Source organism: Puma concolor, chromosome D2 (assembly GCF_028749965.1).
Source record: "Puma concolor isolate L17-30 chromosome D2, mPumCon1.1.hap2, whole genome shotgun sequence".
Taxonomy (NCBI): Eukaryota; Metazoa; Chordata; class Mammalia; order Carnivora; family Felidae; genus Puma; species Puma concolor.
The window spans coordinates 68,417,582-68,438,730 of record NC_141677.1 but is presented as its reverse complement, the minus strand read 5'-3'; the positions used below and the strand labels follow the sequence as shown (position 1 = coordinate 68,438,730).

Here is a 21,149-nt window from a genome sequence, read left to right as displayed (position 1 = left end):
TTTCTATGAACCAGTCATTTTCACATCAGGTTCACAAGAACCAGGTTTCACGTCAGGTTAACTTTCACCACCACTCTCTCCCTCTCATCCCTGCAATACTCTAATATACCTCCTAGGGATGTGTGTCCTTGGCACTATTTCTGATAAGAGTATACTGTAGCCTTTATGTGCCTTGCAGTGGGAAGACATTGCGAACCACTATTATAAACGATCTCCCATCATACTAGAGAAAAAAAAAATATTTTCATGGACAGTAATTTTTTGCCAAAAATGCTTTCCATACCCTGCACCTAATGAAGTCCTATCCTGTCTTTCATGACCCACCCTTGTCCTCTTTGCTGGAGATTTTTTCTGACCACTCCATTTATGGGGCTCCTTTCTTGACCAGATGACCTATAGCCTTTGTTATCTGTACCTGTCATACAGTATTTATCACACACAGGCAAGTAACATCTTTTGTGCTGTCATCTTAGTTGTTGCTGACCTTTCCTACATTTGACTGGAATGCAGAGTCAGAATCCAAGGAGTTATGGAATTGATGTTCCCATGGGGTTTTCTGAAAGGCAAAGCATAATTCTCTTACATACGAAAGGGAAGGTCGTCTTAAAGGAGTGACTGGGTTTAGAATACACAGCACAACCATCACTGAACTACAATTTTAGAAGCTTTTGGTTATACTAAAACAATGATTCCCAACCCGTTAAAGTAATCAAGATATTTTAAGGTCAAAATAGGTTTTAAAAGCCAAAACCACATTCAAAGAGTAGGTATTTCTCTTAATTGAGAAAATAATGCATTCAAAACTATTAGTACATATATTAGAGGTACGGTACTCAGAGCACACTTGGTGTGCACAACAAATTGTTCCCCCAAGATCTTGATTGGCACATGGTTGAGTTTTATTGTGCTGTGGACATGGGGTATTACTACAGTATTACTACCTAAAAATATTTAGAAGCAAAATACAGAAAGACAATTAACACATCCCTCCCCTCCCCTACAGCAACGCCCCCCCCCCGCCAAAATCCCAGCATAAAACCCTTCTGTAGCCCAACCCCTCCTCCCATGAAGTAGCATATTTTAAGCAACATGAAACAATTCACTGTTTCAAATTTTTCTTGTGGTTTTAAGTTAATAATATAGAGAAAGGAATAAAGAAATGAATATTTTAGATAAACCAAATAGCAAATATTTGAAGGTCTATCTTACATACTTCCTGATCTTTCTGAAATTTCAATCCTATTTACCCATTTCATCACCCTTTTAAAAAACAAACAAAAAACTACCAATATTTTCCAGCAGAGGCATAAATACTATTCTGATCTTGGTTCAAGTCTTTGTGTAGTCACCAACAAGAACAAACTTAAATAAATGAGCAGTATAGCATCCTGTTTAAAGCAGTCAGCCCTGGACTCTGCCACTTATCAACGGTATGAACTTGGGCAAGTTACTTAACTAAATTCCAGATAATTTATGTAAAGTGCTTAATATAATCCTTGGCAGGTTTTAAGGGCTGAGAAAAATGGTTACTGATTAATTACATAGGATATATAACAGCAAAGATATTTTAATTTCAAAGCTTCCTTTCAATTCATATTGTCAAAGTTCCTTCTTGTCTGGCTTTGACAGGCCTATTCCAGGTATCATAATCCTATAACTGGTTTTGTGACCTCTAGCTCTACCCATGACTACTATCACTGACAGTCTCTGGAAGTTAGGACAAACTGGACAGAACAATCCAGGAGGCTCCTTGAGTACAGGAAAACAAAATCCACTCTGAAACAGTGAAATCACTTAAGCAGGAATAGTGCCTTAGAAATGGAGACAAACTAAAAAGAAACGAAGACAAAAGGGCAAGAGAAAAAAATAATTGAAATATTCAAATACTCTTAGAACCCTTACCTCCAGATAAACAAGTGATTTCTCTGATTTTAGGCCCAAATTTTAAACAATATCATTGTTGTCTGCAGAAGCCATCAATAAGCAGAACTACTAATGAAATATGCCTCATTAAAATAATTCTTTACCACTTTTGATTTAATAATGATTTCATCATTGCTAGACTATTTTTTAATATAAAGTCTCAACAACTTTTTGAACTTTCTCCGTTCCCACGCAATCCAACAAATGGTGAATTAGTTCTTCATCATGGGTTTAGGCCTCCTGCTGGAAAGTATAATTAAAATTAGGGAAGCAGTTGGGGCGCCTGGGTGGCGCAGTCGGTTAAGCGTCCCGACTTCAGCCAGGTCACGATCTCGCGGTCCGTGAGTTCGAGCCCCGCGTCGGGCTCTGGGCTGATGGCTCAGAGCCTGGAGCCTGTTTCCGATTCTGTGTCTCCCTCTCTCTCTGCCCCTCCCCCGTTCATGCTCTGTCTCTCTCTGTCCCAAAAATAAATAAACGTTGAAAAAAAAAAATTTTTTTTTTAATTTAAAAAAAAAAATTAGGGAAGCAGCAATTCCACTTAGTACTAAGATCCTGTCGAATTCTTCAATGAAGCTCAGTCTGGTTTCTTCAGTAGCCTGGAGAGTTCTGTAAGAAAAACTTGGGGCTGCTTAACGTGATGCTGGCCATTCAGTAGATGGCACTCTTCCCTTTGAGCCCAAATTAAACAAGCTCCAAGAAGCATGTCTTGTGACAGTCAGGTGTGATACAAAACAGGGTTTCTCTCTTCAAAGCACTTAATGATAGTCACAATCCCGCCAGAAATGCATTCATCAAAAGCTGGTGGTCCAACTAGACACTTTTAAAGAGCCCAGAGAAATTCAGATTATATAACATCAAACACAATATAAAATCAACTAACTCAAGTGATTACCAAGTAATCAGCTTCTCAGAGCCTTCACTACATCAAGCAGATATACCGTTCTTATTCAGGTATAAAATGTTCCTTTCTGATTACTTTCTACTCTAGAGGTGACTTTCAGTGGCTAGTGACCAAATCATTGTCCCTCTAGGATTTTATTAGAGTATTTAATAATATTTTAGAAAACTATGATTTTTATCATTATCAACATTCACTAAGACCAATAAAAGATGTATTTCTTTCATATTACTTTCAACGTTTTGGTTAAAAATAACTTTCGATACCAACTTAAAAAGAAATAGCCGAATACAAAATTACTGTAGATTTAGTTTTGCAAAAAGGTGTTTCAACAGTATGGGTTTATGATTCATTAATAATATGTATCTTACTTTAATGCATAATGGTTTCCAACTATTACCTGACAAGGTTTCTCACACTTCTGTTTGAGATCTTTTTTTGAAACTTAAAAAACTGACAGTTGGGGAGAGCAATGGAAGGAAATTCCTGTTAGCGCACTCTAGCTGTAAGCCAAGCTTTTAAGGGATCAGATACGAATCACCTTGAAAATTCCACCTTTCTCTAGGAGAGGTAAAACTCAGTCCCAGCAATAAAAGGCAGAGGAAGGCAAGGTAAAACAAAACAAAACAGCAACACAGCAACAACAACAACACAGTTTAAAAGTTAAAGTGAGAAAAAAAAAGTTGCGGGAGTGGGACAAACAACAAGACCAGTACACCAACTCCATTGCCAATCTTTTCCCCTTTCCACTCTTATCTGTGCTGCTCATCCTATGCACTTAAGGTCATTCACAACTCCACTTGAGCTGTGACCATCACCCTTCCCCAACCACTTCCTTAGATAGTAAGAAACACTGCCCTGATAGAATCTTTTCATGTACTAATAAGACAAATGAGATTAGAAGTGACAATGCAGCTGACAGTTGCTGGCTCTACTTTCTGAAGGATTAAAAATAGAGTGTTCTTAAAGAGTCCCTGGAAAGGACTTGATCCCAAAATACATTTCTTCAGACACTCCAAGTAAGCCTAATTATCTTCTCCATGAGGATACGGAGTAAATCCCCCCCCCTTTTTTTTTTGCTATGGCATTTAGTCATTCCAGCAGATCAAAAGATGACAGCATGAGAATATTGTATGGTAAAAGGAAGAAGGAAATGCTATCCTTGTACAAGATAGCTGAGCCATTGTGGAAGAACGTCACAGAAACATTGCTGATGGTGACAAATTAAAGGCACACACCAACTCCCAAGATACTGAAAAACTCAGCACTTCTCCAACCTGATTGCTTTTTCTACATTGTTGGAATTCCAGCTCCCCTAGGAGGCAACCAACAACAGCCAGGAGCTTAATTAAACAGACTCCTGAATTCATACGTTTCCTTTTCCAAAGAGGTAAGGGGATAAGGGAGTAAAAAAAAAAAAAAAAAAAAAAAAAAATATATATATATATATATATATATATTAGAATAAATTTAAAGGAGTATGAAAAATAGCACAAAGAACAAAGTAACAATTTCATGTATGTTAACTGGAGTTAGAGTTCCATCTTGTTTAATGAATCACTTGCCTTAATGTCTACTTGCCTTAATGCACCTTGTGAGCACCAGAAGTTTTTTTTTTAATTTTTTTTTTAAGTTTATTTACTTTTGACAGAGACAGAGTGTGAGCATGAGCTGGGGAGGGGCAGAGAGAGAGAGAGGGAGACACAGAATCGCAAGCAGGCTCCAGGCTCCAAGCTGTCAGCACAGAGCCTGGCGCAGGGCTTGAACTCACGAACTGTGAGATCATGACCTGGGCCAAAGTCGGACACTTCACCGACTGAGCCACCCAGGCGCCCCCACCAGAAGTTTTATTAATATGAACAGTGCACTTCTTGAGACATTGGTTTTAAGAACATTATGTCATTTGTCCTTAAGCTTCCAAAAAGTGTTTTTACCCTTGGCTGGCTAGTTGTAAGAAATTTTTATCCTGTGGAAACCATGTGTGCGTACTGCATTAAAAGGGAGTTTCATCATCCCAGGTTCAAATTGTAGCCTTGTCTGAGGAGGTAGCAATCTTAAATGCTAGCTAATGTACCGCCTATACACCAGTATCCTCAGGCACAGTTTCGGACAATTTGAAACAAATGGTTCCAAAGTTCATCTTATACCTGGGAGTTACAATTAAGCTTTAACTAATGCCAACTTTTAAAAACAAGTAAGTATAAAGAATATGGTGGCAACGGGGTTCGGTTTTACATCAGATAAAAGCTCAATTTACATCTAAACTCATTAGCAGATGTAACTATATGTCAAAGCCTAGACATCTTTTACAACAACAGTTCAGCTTTGGCATAGTTAGAAAACAGACTATACTATCTTCCTAAGAAGGAAATCTACAGTAAACTTTTTAATGTCGAAGATGGGTTTCATTCATTTTATAAAATGGTGATCATGGTACCACTTTTTGGGTTATGCTAGATAACACTGAAAGCCACATTCATTCTTTAAGGTTTCTAGGATACTCATTAAATTGCTCTTTCAGTGTAGTAAGTAATGTCCTAGAAACCTGAGATTATTAATGCAGCTTTTCAAAGGTATCCAACAAAAATTAGTTTAAGGAAACAAGAGACTGATTCTCGTTATCTGTACTATCATCTAAGGCTTCAGAGTAAGTTAAACAGTACCACCTCAACATCCAAATAGGTTTTCAACTGTGCAATTTTGAACTGCATTTTGAAACTTGTCCAGATATAAAAGATTATTAAAATACACGTGACATAAAGAGGTCACAAAGAGCTCACAAACCTTTTTTTCCTCCAACACTTAATTTTAATTAACACAAAATTAATTTTCAGTTAAAATTGTCCAATGCATACTGTTGACACTTAGATTATGTATTGCATGAATTCCAGGTGAATAATTTTTTTACCTTTACATGAAAGGAAGAATATCCCCCAAGTAGGATGGTTACACACATGTGTGTCAATAGCCAGTGACAGCCAGACGAAAAAAATAAACTCATCTAGTTATTATATACAAGGGATAACCGACATGTTTTCTTTCAAGTCAATGAAAGACTTCTAACCTGTATGATATGGAGGATTCTCAATACATACAACCCATTACAGTAAAAATTTCAGATTGTCTTGGCTTTTGGCCAAGAGAGCTTAGTCACTTGCAGAACCTGAAAGACCTCATAATAATCTCATCTATAAATATGCTGGAGGGGCACCTGGGTAGCTCAGTTGGTGAAACGTCCAACTCTCGATTTCGGTTCAGGTCATGATCTCACAGTTCATGGGTTTGAGCCCTGCATAAGGGCTCAGAGCTGACAGTGTGGAGGTTGCTGGAGATTCTCTCGCACTCTCTCTCTGCCCCTCCCCCATGCATGCGTGAGCTCACTCTCACTGTTCTAAATACACTTAAAAAATAAGTGGACTGGAATGGACCCCAAGATCAAATGATAAACCATTAACACAGAAGACATGAAAGAAAGTATTAGGGCACTCATTTTGAGCCTCGATATGACAGTCTACAACTCCTCAATTTTAAATAAGGTGTCTGTTTAAAAGAATAGGGCTCTAATTAGACATTTAAGACTTTTTTCCTATTCAAACTCTACATATTTAGTATTTCCAAAGGATTTGGAAACAACCCTGAACATTAATTCTAGCCAAAAAATGTAGTGCTTATTTAGATGAGAAACAGTAACCTGTATCTTCAATACAGCCTGAGCTTCCTTAATTCAACATATGCTTGTTTTAAAACAATTTTTCCTGGGGCACCTGGATGGCTCAGTTGGTTGAGGGTCCAACTTTGGCTCAGGTCATGATCTCACAGTTTGTGAGTGTGAGCCCCCCATCGGGCTCTGTGCTGACAGCTCAGAGCCTGGGGCCTGCTTCAGATTCTGTGTTTCCCTCTCTCTGCCCCTTCCCTGTTCATGCTCTGTCTCCGTCTCTCAAAAATAAATAAACATTAAAAAAAATTTTTTTCCCTAACTTTATGTTTCACTAAACTATCAAAAAAAGGACTTTTCAGTTCTCTACAGTAATTCTTTTTTTTTTAAAGTAGGTTCCAAGCCCAGCATGGGGCCCAATGTGGTACTTGAACTCACAACCCTGAAATCAAGAGTCCAAAACTCAACTGACTGAGCCACGCAGGTGCCCCTACACTAATACTTCTAAACATTACTTAAAACAGCTCCTAATTTGGGTTACGGTTTATGTGCCTGACCTCTCAACTACACTGGTGAAGCAGCAACACACAATTCCTTGAGGAATGTGACAAAGTATAAGCCACAAGTTATATCTTACAGCTAATTTTAGAAGGCATCTGAGGGGATATTTAGAACAAATTTAAGTTAAAATCCATCTTAGGTTGGTATGTTGTTGATAGTCAGAAGATCAGGCCTACTGATTTAGATACTGATTAGAACCAGAATCTCTCCAAGGGGAACTAGTGCCTCTTGGGCCTGGTGGGGCCCAACAACACCTAGTAAGTTTAAAAAAAAAAAAAAAGAGGACAGAGAGACACTTTAATATCTTTAGTAATTAAAAAGATAACATACTCTAGCTCAAATCCCAGCATCCTAGCTAAACATACACTGTATGAATCAAAAGAATCCTCTTTCAAAGTCAAGAGGTGATTCTACTCAATGCAGATTAATCACCACTCTTCATATTTAAAAACCTGGTGGTATTAACACAGCAAGTTGTAGCTAAACAAGCACAGGCGCAGCTGTAGTCTTGGGAATACCGCGAAGACCTTTCAATGATTTGTAACTACCATTGCAAGTATAATAGCAAGGCTCACTCCAGAGTCACACTCTGGGTTCAGAACCAGCCTGTAGTGCCTAGTAACTATACTCCTTGGACAAAATACTTAAACTTTCTATGTCTCTTTAGTCACTGGGTTGTCATGAGGAATAAGTAAAACATATAAAACTGGTGCAGAGGTAGAGGAAATAAATATTAGTAGCTACAAGTATTTGCTGAGTCTTCACTTGCTAGGTAGCGTAATAGAACCACCAGGAAAGAGTCATTTTCTATACTAACGATGGTAAACACATAAAGCACTGAGAACCATACTATATTCTAAACACTTTACATAACACCACTCGGTTAAGGTTCTGATTATCATTCCTTAACACTCTGCAAACTGAATTTGTTCACAGATGGGTTTCTATGCTTTTTATAGGATTTCTTCCCTCAATACAAATGGTTCTTACACCCTGATGACACGCATAAGTGCTGCCCAGTACTGCTAACCACCTGCTTTGCAACAGAACAGATTAAACAGCTAACAACCTATATAGGCTCAGGTGTAACCAAAACAGACGTGATACACCTACTTTAGGAAACCTCACAACTGCACAAGTGGGGTCTTACCTTGAGTCTAAACTTTAGGATTGCGTGTGGGAGCTGAAGCTATGTGCTCTTAGTCTCAAAGACATTCTGGTTTTACAAAGACCAAATCCACACTTTAAACATCACTGAGTGGAGCTCATGTTATTCCCAGTACAGCATTATTGAAAAAAAGGGGCCAGAAATAGCAAAGTTACAATATAATTTACTCATTTTTAGAATGTAAAACCTATCTTGAAAATACAATCCTGGGGCGCCTGGGTGGCGCAGTCGGTTAAGCATCCAACTTCAGCCAGGTCACGATCTTGCGGTCCGTGAGTTCGAGCCCCGCGTCAGGCTCTGGGCTGATGGCTCAGAGCCTGGAGCCTGTTTCTGATTCTGTGTCTCCCTCTCTCTCTACCCCTCCCCCGTTCATGCTCTGTCTCTCTCTGTCTCAAAATAAATAAACGTTAAAAAAAGAAAAAAAAATTAAAAAAAAAAAGAAAATACAATCCTTCTAGCATGAAAATAAATATTTCCCAGGTGTTTTATGATCACCTGTCATGTCAGATGTTTACCAACATTTCCTGTTATCATACATGTAAAAAGCTATAACATATTGAATGTCCCAAAAAACAACAATCTCAAGAATTCTTAAATAATCTTTAACATTCAGGGCACCTGGGTAGCTCAGTAGGTTAAGCATCTGACTTCGGCTGAGGTCGTAATCCCAGTTTGTGGGTTTGGGCCCCACATCAAGCTCTCTGTTGTCAGCACAGAGCCTACTTCTGGTCCTCCAACTCCCTCTCTCTGTCTGCCCCTCCCCTGCTTGTGTGCTCCCACGCATGTGCGCTCTCTCTCTCAAAAATAAACAAACATTATGGGGTGTCTGGGTAGCTCAGTTGGTTCAATGTCTGACTTTGGCTCATGATCTCCTCGTCTGTGGGTTCAAGCCCCATGTCGGGCTTTGTGCTGACAGTTCAGAGCCTAGAGCCTGCTTTGGATTCTGTGGTCTCCCTCTCTCTCTGCCCTTCCACCACACTCTCTCTCTCAAAAATAAACATTTTTTAAAAGTTTCAAAACTAAATAAACATTAAAAAAATTACATTTAACATTCAAAATTGATACACCACTTTTTCTTTAAAAACTATTACCAACATGCCAGTATTTGAGGTTGATTTTAAGAGTGAACTCTTCAGGGGAACCTGGGTAGCCCAGTGGGCTAAGCATCTGACTTTGGCTCAAGTCATGATCTCATGGTTCTTGACTTCAAGCCTCACGTCCGGGTCTGTGCAGACAGCTCAGAGCCTGGAGCCTGCTTCAGATTCCATATCTCCCTCTCTCTCTGCCCCTCCCCTGATCACACTCTGTCTCTTTGTCTCTCTCTCTCTCAAGCTCTCTCAAAAATAAACACCTTAAAAAAAAAAAAAAAAAAACAGTGAACTCTTTGAAAAGTTGAAGCATTAAATGTAGTGGCTTTTTTTTTTTTTTGGCCCTCCCTGTCCAAAATTAATCTACTCAACTTAAGCAAAAGGAGTTAGAAGGCAATTACAATGCAATCAAGATTTAGAGACAAAAAAACTTTACACATATGCTCCCGAAGTTTAAACTTAACCGTATAAATGTGTGGGGACCATACCTTAATCACACAGATTTTTAACAAACATCTTATTTTAACGACAGATTACACTGCACTCTTAGTCTCTTTAACAATACCCTCTTTAGAAGTCTTCTGAAGTCCAAATTAGGATACACCAGGCATGATGCAGAGGCACTTCATTCCAGAAAAGCAACCACTTCACACTGCTAAATCTAACATGTTGTATAATTTAACATAAACACGGACACACGTTTATGTAGCTGGTTCCAACCCCAGAATCTTATCAACTCGCTCACCAAACTCCACTCGCTCATATAATCCCAACTCAAAACCTCCTGGCTAAGTGAAATTCCATTTTTCTCCTTACCACTACAGTGGTCGATTGCAACAGCACATGTGCCAAAGAAATGAGTGGTTTTACTACGCTCCCATTTTAAGCGGGCACCTACTTGCAATTAAATCTCTGCAACAAAAAAGTTCACCTGAGGCCATTCTTGCCAATTTCATGGAGGCCTAGTTTCTTCTACCTGTCTCTGTGGTCTTGCCTCAGCTATAGGATACTTCCAAAGAGGCTGGACGTGCCCCAAACACCAGCAAAGCGGACCCACTGCCAACTCTGCTTGTCACCCCAGGCAGGAAGCACAACCTAACGTGTGAGCGTTTGTAGGGCTGTGTGTGCGCGCCGGAGGATGGGGACGCGCGGATCACAGGAGAAAGGTAGTTGAATACTTTCAACTTTAACAGAAGTTTTTTCAATGAGGAAAACAAACCAACATTCCTTCCCTTACCTCCCTCCACCTTTTCCAAGTGCAGCAACCTCCCACCCTCCGGGAGCGCACCTTCAGGGCTAAGGTTCTCAAATCACTGAAGCTTCAACTAGCTCACAATTTTCAGAACGCCTCACCCTCTCCAGGGAAACCAGAGGGCGCCCTAGAATCGGGCCCACCCCGCGACGCCCCAAGGCCCTCCCCCGCAAATCTATTCCCCTCGCACCAGCCCAAGGCTCCCATTTCGGCCCCGGGGCGGGGGCAGAGAGAGATTCACCTGAGGCCGCAGGAACATCCAATAGGAAGTCCCATCGGCCCGGCAAACCGCGCCGCTCCAGCCCCCGCGAGACCCCCTGGAAGGGTCCCGCAGCCCAGCCCGCGCGGGCGCCCGCCGTCCCCGCCTGGAGGAGGGGCTCAACGACGGCGCCTTCTCTTCTCTCAGGATTACCTCGCAGCTCGCTTCGCGCAGCGGGCTTTGTGCTTTCCTTCCTCCTTCTCCGCGGCCGCCGGGACTGCAGCGGCCGCTCGATCCGCCGCCGCCGCCTCTTAAGCGCCGCGAGGCTCCAGAGGGGAGGGCAGAAGGGGAGGGGGCGTGAGAAGGGAGGGACCTGGGCGCCAAGCCCTCTGCAGCAGGAAGCGGCGACACCTGGGTCGCGATGCCTTTGGCTCTCGCTCACAGTTTTCAAAAAAATAATTTAAACCCCCTTCCTTCCCCTCCCGCCACTCGCCCTGGCGACCGTTACCGGCGGGCCGCTCGCGCTCTGGCGGGACTGGCCAAGCGCCCCCGGTACGTCCTCTGACCACGCCCCCTAAGCCCCGCCCTTAGGCCCCCAAGCGCCCTTGGCTCCGCCCCCCAAAGGCTCGCCCCGCAGCCCCCAAAAGCCCCTGGTCCCGCCCCTTGGGCCCCCGAGCGTCCTAGCCCCGCCCCTCGGAATCACAGGAGGTTCTGGGGCCCGCCTCCTTAGGGCCCCGCCCCTCGCGGCCCCTACGGCCCCTCTCGAACCTTGGCTCCGCCCGCTGCGGCCCCCTCCCCGCCCTCTAGCACCACATCTGTGCAGCCGCCGCCGCCAGGACCTACCGGGCGGCTGGGCCTCTCGGAGGGCCTGGCGCTAGGCGGCTGCTTGGCACCTCTTCAACGTCCTCCTTTGGTTTATGCAGTTCCGATCCGTGGCGTCCCCTGAGGGTCGGAGGGGGAAACGACCCCGATACGGAAACCCGAGTACCAGGAGGAGGAGAGCCACCTCAGAAATGTTGCCCGCCCCAACCTGAGCGAGCCCTCCCCGTCCCAAGGCTGAACCGCCGCTTTCTGTCAACCTCTGCCGCCTACTCTGGCTGCTGGGTGTTGAGAGGGAGGCCACTGCTGAGGTTCGACCTCCGCACGCCCCCCATAGGAGGGGCCTAGATTTTCTCAGCATGCTTGCCTATTGGGCGCTTCCTGCCCACCCCCACCCCCCCCCCACGTCCACAGAGGGGCAGGGCAGGGATTCTCTCAATCCCGCTCCACTTGGACCAGTGGAGGGTCTTCACCCCTACTCTGGCCCCTGGCCTTGTGACCTTATAAGAGCTGACATCATGGAGGGGAAACGCGAGGGAGGCAGCGCCAGCCTTGAAAATGAATTCGGGGCTGGGTAAACTTTTGCAACGTGCAGTAGCAGGGATGTGGATCCATCCACAGGTGACACTGAGCCCCCCAACCCCATCGCCCAGACAGGTTTCTCACCCTAAGCTATTCTCGAGACAGACCTCCCAGGAATGTGTATCTTTTTCTGCCACCTACGACTGGCACATCCCTCCCTCACACGTGTCCTCCACGGGCACGAATCCACTCACAAGCACACCCCTCCAAGCGCCATTCTGGTTATTCATGGTCCCTTGAGTCAACCCCACCCTACCAAGCAGAACAAACTTCATTCCCCACCCTTATCTCCCTTGGTTTCCAAGACACTGGCGACAGTCCATTTCATTTCCTTTCTCCTCTGCAGACTCGTCTCTTCCCCCTCAAATACTTCATGCCATCCCCCTCATCTTCATCCCCTCCCTCTTCCCTAAAAATGTGCTAATTAAAATGTAGTTTCCTCTTCCCACATATGAAGTGTGGAAAATGAAGCTTGTGTTGGCACAAACTGTGATTCATTTATCCTCATTTTCTCTCTCCACTGGACTAAGGCTATAGAAATTTCAGTCTACCACCATCTCCCATCTGCTCAAAATCTAACCATGCCTTATGATTTTTAAATACCCCTAAAGGATCATGGGGAAGGCTTCCTAACTTTGGGGAGAAAATATTTAGAAAACGCTCAGCCTGTCATTTTATTTGGCATTTAAAAATATCTGCAGTATTTGAGAGAGAGATTGGGAGTGGCTGGATGTTTTCTCGCATTTATAAAGCAAAAAATGAAAAGCTTTTGCATGCATCAAGGTTAGCCTTTTAATAAACAGCAAAAAAAAAAAAAACTATGTTAACAGCACTTATCAGACAATAGTCTCCAGTATATACAGCATTTGCCAGTCACAAATCTAGACACCCCCCCTCCCCCCGCAAAGGAAGACAAATTAACATAATCCATTTCAAGCATGTCTGATGAGCAATCTTTTCCAGGATCATTCCCTTTCCCACAGTTTCTGGACAGAACGGATGAAAGATCGGCTCACCTGCTGAAGATGCAAGGCTTTCTTGCGTCCAGGGTAGTAGACGTGTGTGTCTTCTGTTCTGTAGGTGTGGATTCTGCAGTGCTGCACAGAAACCCACTGCAGCCACAGACCGGCAGCGGCAGCGGCAGTGGCGGCGGCGGCGGCAGCAGCAGCAGCAGCAGCAGCAGCAGCAGCTTCTCCCAATGCTGAGTAGTAAAGTGTGTGACTTAGCAGAGACTCCCCAGATACCATTAGGCGCTTACTTATAAAAGAGGAGGCGGAATCTTTCTTAAAGGAATGGGTTTTGTTTCTCCTCTCTACTATTGCTTCATAACAAGCAGAAGCAGGGACTTTTTGGGACTGAGTAAAGCAGTGCAGCTGTGGGAGGTCAAGGTTACAATTAACTGGACTGATTTAGTATGAATCAATGAATTGCTGGAAGCATACATTAGTTTTAAAGAGCCCTAGTAACTTCAAACATCGGGGTCCATGGCAAAAATAAAGTGGTGTGCCTGAAAACTGGTTAGTATTTTGTGCTAATATTTAATTTACAATCATTGCGCTAAAATGATGACTGAATAAAAGGAAGTTACTAGCATTTAACACAAGTATGCCGAAAAGAATAATAAAATGAAACTCGTTTATGTGACTGGGAGCAATGGAGTCAAGCCTTCTAACACTTATAAGGATACCTGGAATTTCAGTGAATGTTTTATTAGAAAACATATTATTGACAGATTTCAGTGTGTATTCATGTTATAAAAAAATCACAGTATCATTTATAAAAATACTGAAAAATATATCTAAAATAATTCTGGACCATAATAGCAAAGCACTGTTATTACAGTGGCAATTCAAAAGTCAGCAAAATTAAGAAACTCATAGGTAGATTAACTTACTTTAAATGCATGTGAATCTACTATTTAGACTATTAAAATATGATGCGCCCATACAGGATGAACTTGATAGTCTACATTATGACTTTAAATTTTATTCAGTAATTAATATGCCTTGATTTAAGCATGGAACAGCTGTGATTATTTTCTTCATAAGTAAATGTAGAGGTGTGGTTCATAATGTGAATAGAGAAAAATATGGAAAATGTTTTGCAATTGATTTTCTTTTCAGGGCCTTTGCTGGGTGCATATGTGATCTTGAGGTAATAAGTAATCTTATTTGATCCTTTATTCCCTATTTTGTAAAATGAGGAAGTTGGGTTGAAATTTTCCCTTAGCATTCCAAAATACAATGATTTTATGACATTTATATGCTTATATTTTTTGTTAATTTAATGCAAGTGTGTCTCATTCTAAATTACTCTTCATGAAAACTTGGATTAAAAATAAATCTTTATTTTAAACGTATAACCAGAGTTTGTTATTTATTGCCATTTGGGGAATTATTTTGCAAATCAAATAATCATTATTGTAAAATGAATAAACTTAATTTTATCTGACTTAAGATTTTGTATCTAACTATGACGAATTTTCCTGAAGCAGGACCCTACTGTATTGCTAAGTATATTGAATGGAGTACATAATTTTTGTTTAATAATAACGAAAACATCTAAAAACTAAGCATCACTGGATGGTAGAGTTGGAACAGAGTTTAGAGCTCACTGACTCGAATCCTGAAATTGTATAAATGGAAAAAATGGAAACCCAGAGAAGCTAAATGGGGACAGAGCTGGGAGTTACTCTGAGTCTCCACTCTTCACATACACACAAGGCAAATAAACAGCACATATGGACATACACACACTTTCACATACCCACAAAGAGGGCTGAGCTGGACCCGGCACAACAAAAATCAGTAGTTTCATTCAGTGACACTATTTACGTACATTTAGTATAAACTAAGGAATACCAAACAAGTACTTACAATGTGTGTAATATTAGCACAAAATTTGCCTTTGGATTTACACTAGAAAGTGAAGGAATTTGTCCAGGAAAATGCTTTTTTCAAAAAGTGACTTCCGGGGCACCCGCATGGCCTAATCAGTTAGACAGTTGGGCCTCCCACTTTGGCTCAGGTCATGATCTCAGGGTTCGTGAGTTCAAGCCCCACATCGGACTCTGTGCTGACAGCTCAGAACCTGGAGCCTGCTTGGGATTTGTCTCTCTCTGCCCCTCCCCTGATCTCTCTCTGTCTCTGTCTCTCTCTCAACAATAGATAAACATATAAATAAAGAAATAAAGTGACTTCCAAGGAAACACTTATTAGCAAACTCTTAGCTTATCTTCCACTCAAATGACAGGGCCTTCGATTCTGTTGGTTGTTTTCCTCGTGCCCACTGGTGCCTCTGTTCCCTTTTGTCTACATCCTTAAGCATGTCTGCCAAGAGGAAAAGTTTGTTAAGGAGCCAGGCAGGGGAAAGTATTGTAGACTTAATTCTGGCCTTCAGAGATGCTTTTTGGAAGTCATTTTTTGTGCTAGATACTAACATTTTCCCTTAAATCCTGATCTGGTGTTCCTGGTAAAGAACCTGACACCAACCTAAGCCTACTCTCCCTAGTTTCAAGGGGTCATTATAATTAGTCTGTGTTATATTAGATGACATGGGAAACTTGGTGTTATGTGTATCTGGCAGGACAATTTATCACCTTGACTTAAAAAAATAATGCTTCCTACAGGGAGAGAATTAAAAGAAATTAGTTGCCCAATTTCTTCATCTGTTTTGGTTTATCTTGCTCTTCTGCAAGGAAGGCATTTCGTCTACCAGGTGGTAATAGGCAGTGAATAAAATGGCAATTATCTTCATAATTCATCCCCCCCCCATTAAATACATTTCTTTGTATCATCCCCAAAGTGCTGAGTACAGTCTCTTATATAAAGGCACTTAATAGATACTTTAAAAAATGAATACGCGAATTAATGAATGAATAGCCCCCAAAATATCCAGAAACTGATTACAAAGTGTTTCTGTTTGTTTGTAATTTGCATTGTCTGAAACAACTGACTCTATTCTCTACCTCCCTTTTCTAACACAGTCATGATCTAAGAGAAACAATCTCCTTTCTGTAGAGCTCTTTAGGCATGCCTGATTTGTATTCTCCAATTAAATTGTAGCTGCAAATCTCCACATGAACTCTGGGTAGATCGAGCCGTAGCCAAGACGCTTTCTGCCAAGAAAACACAGGCTTAAGTTTCAAAATTCCAGTGCTCCAGTTCTAGTTGTGACACCAACTGGTTATGTGACCTCAGAGAAGTTTCTTGACATGCTTATGCCTCAGTCTAGCCATCTTTTAGGTGGTGGTGACAGTGGATTATACCTGGTATACCTACTTCCCAGGGTTGTTGTGAAGTTCAAATGAAATAATAAATGTAAAAATGCTTTGAAGTTTTCAAAGGACTATGTAACTGTAAGGTATTATTATAGGCAGATGTATTTAAAATCAATTACCTAGTTCAAGGGACTTTAGCCTAAACAACCTGTTTTACTACTTATTGTTTCAGAAAGCAAACAGGTTTATCTCTCCCTGTGTGTGCATGTGTGCACTCACCCTGCTGCTTCCAATTTAACAGCTTTGAGGCTCTGAGGCTCTTCCCCTACCCGGGGAATATGCATCTGCAGTTGAATATGAAGCGCTAAGACTTGATTATAGAGACCGCTCCCCCATTCCTTCTCCCAAATTTACCTTTTTAAAAAAACTCTCAGAAACAGTAAACTCAGTGAAGCACAACAGGCTTTTCATACTATGTATTGTCATGTACCTAATCGGAGGGGTTAGGTGACCCATTTATTTGAAACTTGGTCATCCTATATACATTTTGAACACCCTTTTATGCCAGGCCCATCTGGAAAGTACTTGGGGAACAGAGTAGGAAGAACTGACATGAAATTCATGCTAATGAGTTCTTCATTACCTAAGGAGACGTAATCTGGACAATACTCAAAGATTCATCAACATATCTTATTAGTACTATGTGACCTATATGGTTTATTTTAGAGGAATTATCTCAGCTAAATACCTGACAGGTCCTTATACAACTGTTTCAGTAATCAGGGCTGATAAATTTCTGTAACATTAATGAAATATCATCCTTAGTGGTCTCCTCCTCTTTTTAAAAAAGGTATTTATACTCATTTATTCATTTACTATTTGGTGAGACATTTAAAAAAAATCTTTTTTAACGTTTATTTATTTTTGAGACAGAGAGACTGAGCATGAACAGGGGAGGGGCAGAGAGAGAGGGAGACACAGAATCTGAAACAGGCTCCAGGCTCTGAGCTGTCAGCACAGAGCCCGATGCGGGGCTTGAACTCACGGACCATGAGATCATGACCTGAGCCGAAGTCAGACGCTTAACCGACCGAGCCACCCAGGCGCCCCTGGTGAGACTTTTAAAATCATCATAGCTAAATAAATAGCTGCCAGTAAAAAAGCAACTAATAACCAAACAACCACTATAAATAAGATACTCTGAATAAGATACTCTGAATAAGATACTCTGCGAGAAGTGCCCTCGCAGGTGGGACATAAAAACTCATACAAAATAATAAAAAAAAACTTATACAAAATCAATTTAAGTTATCAGTATCTATGTAGAGAAACTGTAAAATGAATACAAATGTGCAAGTGCTGTGTGAACCTAAAATACATCAGTTTATCTTTACATTTCATAGGCCTTAAGGACATAGGCCTTAAGATTTCAGCTGCTACTCTTTAAGATATATGTCCGAATTCCTGATTTCAAAAACAGGTGTTTCAGGGGCACCTGGGTGGCTCAGTCGGTTAAGCATCAATTCTTGGTTTCAGCTCAGGTCATGGTCAAGGCCCACATCGGGCTCTACATTGACAGTGTAGAACATGCTTGGGATTCTCTCTCTCTCCCCCTCTCTCTGCCCTTCCTGCACTCTCTCTCTCTTTTGCTCTCAAAATAAATAAACTTTAAAAAAAATAAAACAAATAAGGACAGGTGTTTTAATCCTTATGGCACTATTTCTATAATGTGATCAGTAACCATCAGCAACAGAAATACTTGGGGCTATTTCCTGCAATACTGATTCTTGGGCTCTATCCGTGAATTGGAATATTTTAGGGTGAGCCCTGGGTCGAGAGTTTTTTAAAGCAGTTCAAGGGATTCTGGGGCGCCTGGGTGGCGCAGTCAGTTAAGCGTCCGACTTCAGCCAGGTCACGATCTCGCGGTCCGTGAGTTCGAGCCCCGCGTCAGGCTCTGGGCTGATGGCTCGGAGCCTGGAGCCTGTTTCCGATTCTGTGTCTCCCTCTTTCTCTGCCCCTCCCCCGTTCATGCTCTGTCTCTCTCTGTCCCAAAAATAAATAAAAAAACGTTGAAAAAAAAATTAAAAAAAAAAAAAAAAAAGCAGTTCAAGGGATTCTCATGTACCAAAATTTGGGCACTGCTATCCTTTAGGAACAATGCAATGTATGTAGACTCTCAGAGTCACAATGAGTAAAATGCAGATGGGTCCTTTTTCATTATGTGAGAGGCATTCAGAGGAGCACTGACCCTGGATCCACTCCTTCTATGGCATCACTTGGGCAAGATACTAAGCTTTCTGAGTCCCAGCGTCCTCATTTGTAAGATATTACGTGTTTGACTGTGTTATTGTGAGGATTAAACAACATATGGAGAGCTTCTACTCTAAAACCTGACATAACGGAACTTAAGTGTATGTTCATTCCCTGTCTCCTTGTTCAAAGATGAGTTTAAAGGTATGTTCTTCTTGTCCAGTCCTTAGTGTGCTTGGTAGAGGCAGATGAATTAATTAGTTATTTAATAATAGCTAATATGTTGTGTTCTTATAGTATGCCCGTCCTGAATGCTTCATGTGCATTATTTTATTTCATACCTACAATAATCCCTAAGGGTAGGTACTATTATTATTTTTATTTTACAGATGAAAGAACTAAGGCTTAAAAAGGATAAGTAACTTTCCCGGATCTCAAAGCAAAGCATCAGTGGTGCTGCCATGCAAACCGAGGCTTTCTGACTCCAAAGCCTAACTATTCATTATGCTGTATGTTTTGTACCTTCTCTAAGTGCTTCGATAAAGCTTATGAGCCAGTCTCTTGGAAGGAATGAGCAACTGAAAAAACGGACTTCATAAACATGCCAGAAACACAGATAAATGTCATCATTTCCTTATTTTAGAAGTCTTTGCCTATAACTGATTATGGCACGTGGTAAGTGTTCAAAGTATTTATTGAATGAATGGAAGGCAGAGTTTTCACCAGCACACTGTTGAAGCAGCTGACATATCTAAACCCAAGTTTTAAATTAAAAAACAAAAGTATGTTTTTTTATTTTTGAGAGAGAGAGAGACAGAGACAGAGCATGAGCGGGGGAGGGGCAGAGAGAGAGGAAGACCTGAAGCAGACCCCTGGCCCAAAGCTGTCAGCACAGAGCCCAGAAGTCATGAACTGCGAGATCATGACCTGAGCCGAAGTCAGACGCTCAACAAACTGAGCCACCCCAGGCGCCCCAAACCCAAGTTTTACATTGCAAGCTAAATTGGTCTGATTTTCCAGATCAGCTTATGTTCTGACATAATGCAAGTCACTAAACTTCAGAGCTACAGATCATCATATCATTTACAACAAATAATTCTTGAGCACATGCTATGAACCGTGCACTAGTCTGGCACTGGGAAGATTTTTTAAAAAAACCAAAAACCTTAAGACATAGCCTATGCCCTAAACATGTAGTTGGGAAATAAAATGCAAACGTATGAAGCAACTAGATTGCAAAATCATCTGGGATATAAGATATATGAGATAATAAATGTGAAGATATGAGGTATGAGGTAATAAATGTGAAACTCCTAGCACACGGTAAATAATAAATATCTGCCTTATTGTCAATAATATTACTTTCATTTTAATAATTATTAAGACATAATTACAGTTTTATTGTCAATTAGAAGAAATAAAAATTGTTGGAGCTATCATTTAATGAGTGATTACATGCCAAGCATTGTGCTAGGCATTTTATGGATGTTATATTTGACCATTTTATCAGTATTGCTAAATCAGTATTATTAATCTTATTTTTCAAATGAAGAAACTAAGGCTCAAGAGAGGTCAAATAACTTGCCCAAGGCACACATTTGGCCTTGATTCAGGATAAATAGTATATACAAAGAGTCCCAGAGGAATCAGGGAAGAGAGAGGTCATTTTTTGCAGCGAGAGGAGGCAAGGCATCTCAGAGTAGGAAGAAAAGCAGGACTGTCGTGGGGGGAAGAGCAGAGCCTTTGGTGACAGAGGTGGCAGGGGCAGAAGTGTGTATGTGAGTTTTCTGAGTCAGGGCTCTGCTCACGGTAAATGCGTGACCGAGGTCTCTTCACTAAACAGGGACAGGAAAGTATGAGGTGTGTTGATAGAACAGCAAGTAAACCTGTTTGTCTGGAATGAAGTTTGAGGAGGGCAAAGTTAGAATCTATGTAGTCCCCAAACCCATAACCCTGAAAACTCAGCACTCGTTTACTGGCGGCCTGTTTAAGTAGTCCCACTTGAGTTACTTTCCATTAATTCGCCCACTTATTTTCATTCATCGAGACAATAGTGTTTACTGAACTCCTACTATGTGCTAGCCATGATGGGTGCTAGCGATAGTGTAGTGAATAAAACAGACAAAAATCCTTGCACTCACGAACTTTTATTGCACCGGGAAAACACAGATGCTAATTGATAAATAAGGTTATTTTCAGATGGTGAGGGCTATGAAGGAAATAAAATAGACTATTGAAAATGACTAGGGTGGGGGGCTTGGGGGGCTCAGTTGGTTGAGTGTCTAGCTCTAGATTTCGGCTCAGGTCATGATTTCATGGTTCGTGGGTTCAAGCAGCGCATTGAGCTCTGCACTGACAATGCGGAGCCTGCCTAGGATTCTCTCTCTCCTTCTCTCTCTTCCCCTTCCCCACTTGCACTGTCTCTGTCTCTCTCAAAAATAAATAAAAAAATAAACAAACAAACAAAAATAGAAAATGACTAGGGTGGAGGTGGGGTGCTGTTAGGATGGCTGAAGAAGGCCTCTTTGAGGATGT

General features: G+C 41.5%; 1 protein-coding gene across 5 annotated transcripts in view; it reads right to left on the bottom strand.

Annotated features, from left to right (window-relative positions):
• Window positions 1-13,363, bottom strand: part of ADD3 (adducin 3) — a 122,785-nt gene extending 109,422 nt beyond the window's left edge. Inside the window, exon 1 of one of the 5 annotated variants that reach the window (XM_086680826.1) lies at window positions 13,162-13,363. The gene's annotated coding sequence lies outside the window, so the exon portion shown is untranslated. Of the gene's footprint in view, window positions 1-10,786; window positions 10,917-10,957; window positions 11,265-11,587; window positions 11,821-13,161 lie in introns of those variants that run through there. The other 4 variants (XM_086680832.1, XM_086680829.1, XM_086680827.1 and 1 more) reach the window with 4 other exon arrangements.
• Between the last annotated feature and the right edge of the window lie 7,786 nt (window positions 13,364-21,149).